We start from the raw sequence: 4647 nt of genomic DNA, 5'->3' as shown, positions 1-4647 counted from the left end.
TAGCTGTAGGACTTATATGTTTCATATCTTGTATAGTCAACCCTAGAGTTTCCTTATTGTCTTGAAGCATGATTTCTGGCCTGCTATCCTGATCGGATGCTATAATCACAGGAAAAGTCTTAGATGGCCCTAAGAATGCAGATTTAGGGTCCAACTTAGAAGGCTCTTCTGAACAAGGGATTAAGGTAGACTCAAAATCTTGTAATGGTTCGAACCTAGCTTTCCATTTATCAGTATCTAACATAGGAATAGAATCCAACATAGCATTCACTTGTTCAATATTGCTATCTTCGTCGAAATCCATGTTAAAGTGGGCTAGAAAACTCTCTAATGGATCTTCCGATGCGATATTTGGTAATGACTCCTGAACTAAGGTTCCTATCATGTTCACCTCTTCAACACATGTGTCATCTAGATCATAAGGTAGCTTACTGACATTAAAAATGTTCATTTCGATAGTCATATTACCAAATGATAAATTCATCACACCATTTCGACAGTTTATGATCGCATTAGACGTAGCTAAGAATGGGCGACCTAAAATCACAGGTATCTGGTTCTTTGGGCCAGGGACAAGTTGGGTATCTAGGACCACGAAATCCACTGGATAAATAAACTTGTCGACCTCAATAAGAACATCCTCGATAACACCTCGAGGAATTTTGAAAGACCTATCAGCTAACTGCAGTGTTATCTGAGTAGGTTTCATTTCACCAAGTCCTAGCTGTAAGTACACAAGGTACGGCAGTAAGTTCACACTGGCTCCTAAGTCAAGTAAAGCTTTTTCTACCCGGTGTTTACCTATTGTACAAGCAATGGTTGGGGAACCTGGGTCTTTGTACTTTGGAGTGGTAGTGTTCTGAATGATTGAACTTACATGACTAGCTAAAAAGGATTTCTTATGGACGCTAAGTTTTCGCTTTCACGTACACATATCCTTAAGGAACTTGGCATAAGCAGGAATTTGCCTAATTGCATCTAATAAAGGAAGGTTTATGGTAACTTGCTTAAAAACCTCCAATATGTCATTAAAGTTCCATTCCTTCTTTGTTGATGCTAATAGATGGGGAAATGGGGCTCTAGGCACAGAATCAGACCTCTCAGGAACCGAATTGGCATCATCGGAAATTTTATCAGTCCCCTCAGTTAGTGGTCCTGAGGGATGAGATCCTGAGGGGTGAACTACAGTATGTTCACTATCGGGCATGGTTACCTGATTATCTACTACTCTACCACTCCTAATGGTTCTAATAGCATTCAATTGATTCGATGGTTTTGCACCTACTTCATGAACTCCTCTAGGGTTGGGGGTAGTATGACTAGGGAGCCTTCCGTTATCTCTCTCACTTAAGGTCTTAGCTATTTGGCCGACTTGAAGTTCTAGCTTAGCAAGGCTCTGAGCATTAGTTTGAAAGTTCTGCCTGGTTTCCTGTTGAAAACTAATTTGGCTCTGTGCTAACATATCCTGAGTTTTTCCTAACATCTTAATAGATTCCTCTAAGCTAGTCGTTTTTTTTCTGGGCCTGATGAATTCTTAGTGTAACCAAAACCTGGGGAGAATTAGAATTACTAAACTGACCTTGACTCTGGCCCTTAGACCATGAAAGGTTTGGATGGTTTCTCCAACCAGGATTATAGGTTTCTGAATATGGGTCAAACTTCTGACGGTTATCATACCTAGTGTTATTATAGAGAGCATTGGCTTGCTATTCATTATTCTGGCCTTCCCAAAAAGGCTCCAATCTACCACTAGTGTGACCCACTTCTAAAGCTTCTAACCTTTTCGCTATAGCAGCAATTTTGGCATCTGATTCAAAGCTTCCTTCTACCCTATTAACGTTTCCTCTGCCTAGAAGAATTTTTTTCTGGGGTACCCTATTGCTTTCCCATTGTTGGGTCTTTTCGGCGATTTCATGCAAATATGTCATCGCATCATCAACTGTTTGGTTTTCAAACCCACTTGTACACATGGACTCTACTGTAGTTGTGGTGGGATAATCTAAACCCTCATAAAGGATCTGAACTAACCTAACCTTTTCTAAACCATGATGAGGACATTGGGATAATAAATCATTGAACCTTTCCAAATACCTATACAAAGATTCTCCCTCCTGTTGTGTAAACGTGCAGATTTGCGTCCTAATAGACGAGGTTTTTTTCCTAGGGAAAAACTTGTTCAAAAAGGCAGATGTAAGTTGTTCATAGGTTTCAATTGATTCGGAAGCCAAACTATACAGCCACGACTTGGCTTTATCTTTTAAGGAAAAGGGGAATAACCTGAGTTTTAAAGCATCATCATCAAGGTTTCTAATTTTCAGGGTACTACAAATTTCCTCAAAGTCCCTAACATGGAAATAGGGGTTTTCATTTTCTTTCCCTAAAAAGATTGGGAGCAACTGTAAGGTTCCAGGCTTAAGTTCATAATTTGCTTCAGTTTCAGGTAACCTGATACACGAGGGACGAGTAGTCCTAGTAGGATTCAACAAGGCTTTCAAAGTTGCCATTTCTGGCGCTATTGGACTATCAGGGATTCTTTCCTCAAACGGACGTTAAAAAACGGAATCTTTACGAATCAGACTTTCTAAATTGAGGTAATCGGACTACTAGGTTTCTCTTTAACAAATCTACCTAGGGCGTCTCTTTTATGTTCATGCATGCAACAAAATAAGGTAGGGAATTCTATGCAAACACAAAACAAGGCTGACTCAACCAAATCAAACCTAAATTTCTAGCAAACAAAAAGCATGATGGCTCCACTTAGATTGTTTCTAGACCAGCTTCTATTCTTTGGAAAAGGAACTCGTTACAATCTGAGCAAACCCCTCTGGAATCAATCCGAGTCAAAGTAAGTTGAATCGAGGCGAGGGAAGCTTAGTGGAGCTTTGATACCCAAGGCCTCACCGGTTACAAGGCGGCGCAGTCACGCATTCAACTCACAGAAACCTTCAAGAACTTCGAAGTATGCTCAAAAGAGTAACCAATATTCTTCGAGCGACTTTTCTATTAAGCTCGTTACCCTATAGGTCTCGTTCTAGTCAAAATTTTAGGCTTAGGTTCGCGTTTGGTTTCGTTCTCCTAAGGCGGGCAAGAAGAGAACGGTGATGAAATCCGAACCCTTATCTTGTATGGCCAGTCCTTGCCCTTTACTAGGAAATCAAAGCAGCCGTTTTCAAGTCCTCAGCATATATGCAAACGAAGGAATACAATAAACCCGCTGACAGGGGATTCACGGGTGTTTCGAAAATCTTACCTCCCGTACCAGACGGGCGAAGAACCGCTGAAGTCGACTCGGGCCACGACTCCTATGTCATGTACGAACCCGAGGGGCCGAGGCGACATCGTAATCACCGTCCTTCTCTGCACACAATTTATATTTAAACCAACCCTTCCTTAGGGTTTAAAAATAATAATGTCCCAAAGTTCAATGTCCAAAGTGTCCAAAAAGAAAAGAAAAATTACAAAAATAACAAACCCTAAAAAAAATAAAAAATAAAAAAAAATATCTAAAAAGAAATTGTTTTCTTCTCCGTTCTTTTCGCTTTAAGCTTTCACTCCAAGTATTTATGCTTTAAGTTCCAGTCTTTACGAAATCACCAAACTCCTTGGCTCAATTAGCTTTATGATCCAAAACATGTACACAAAAGATAAATACCCAAAAACGTAAAAAAGAACAAAAATAATAAAAACCTAAAAAATAAAAGAAAACGAAGTCTATAACCCTAAAAGCAAATCCGCGTCGGCGGCGCCAAAAATTGATGTAGTTTTGAAAGTGGTGAAAGTGGTTCGATTCTCAGACTTGCGAAGGATAAAATATAAACTTAAATTCTAAAACAAAAATAGAAAACTCAAACAAAGATGATGTTGTTATCAATATTAAAAGAACACTGAGGCTAAGATTCCACTATTTTCCAAGTTCAAAGTGATTTAAATCCAATATCTATATTTATTCAATTTTTTCGTTTAATTTGATTCTAAGATGTTGCAACGAGTAGATTTTTAAAATAACAAGTGTAAATCAGAAGCATGGGATATCAAAAACCTAAGTCCAAGCATATACCAGAAATCACAATTGTTGAATAAAAATCATTAAAACAATTCTCAAACAAGGCAAATAATCATATAAATAATTGTAATAAATAAGATAAATAGAAAATACCACTCTTTATTGGAAAAATAGCTTCCTATATCGCCTCAGCAATGGGGTTTAGCTCCTCATATCAAAAACAGGTTCAAAATATTTTTCCATTGCTCAAAAGGTGTTTTCAAAGGTGAAGAGACTCAAAGGGAGTAAAACAGTTCAATCGCAACGTTTATATGTGTTGCAGATCGACTGTTACAAAAGAAACAGAAAGAATAAGTCTGCTACAACAACGATAGAAGCGAAGTGTTGTAGAACAACGACAGTGTTCTGCGACAGTTGGGCGTGGGTTGATGTTCTTCGTGTTCTTCAGCAGCACCAGCAGAACAGCTTTCCTGCAACTCGTGATTTTTGCTCTCTGTTCTCTTCTAAACATATCCTAGAGTTGTCTTCTCCTCTCTGTGACTTGAAGCAACCTTTTTATAGACAACAGGAACCCTAATACTCGATTTAATTCTCTCTTTACTTCGGCAGAAAGTTTCGGACTTCTCCACTTTCCAAACTCTTCT

The 4647-nt window shown here is 38.7% G+C and overlaps 1 pseudogene; it reads left to right on the top strand.

Annotated features, from left to right (window-relative positions):
- Positions 1-2040: 2040 nt before the first annotated feature.
- Positions 2041-2140, top strand: LOC113354614 (annotated as a pseudogene).
- Positions 2141-4647: the final 2507 nt, after the last annotated feature.

The sequence above is a fragment of the Papaver somniferum genome, chromosome 2 (genome assembly GCF_003573695.1).
Source record: "Papaver somniferum cultivar HN1 chromosome 2, ASM357369v1, whole genome shotgun sequence".
NCBI lineage: Eukaryota > Viridiplantae > Streptophyta > Magnoliopsida > Ranunculales > Papaveraceae > Papaver > Papaver somniferum.
This window is presented reverse-complemented; position numbering and strand designations above follow the sequence as displayed.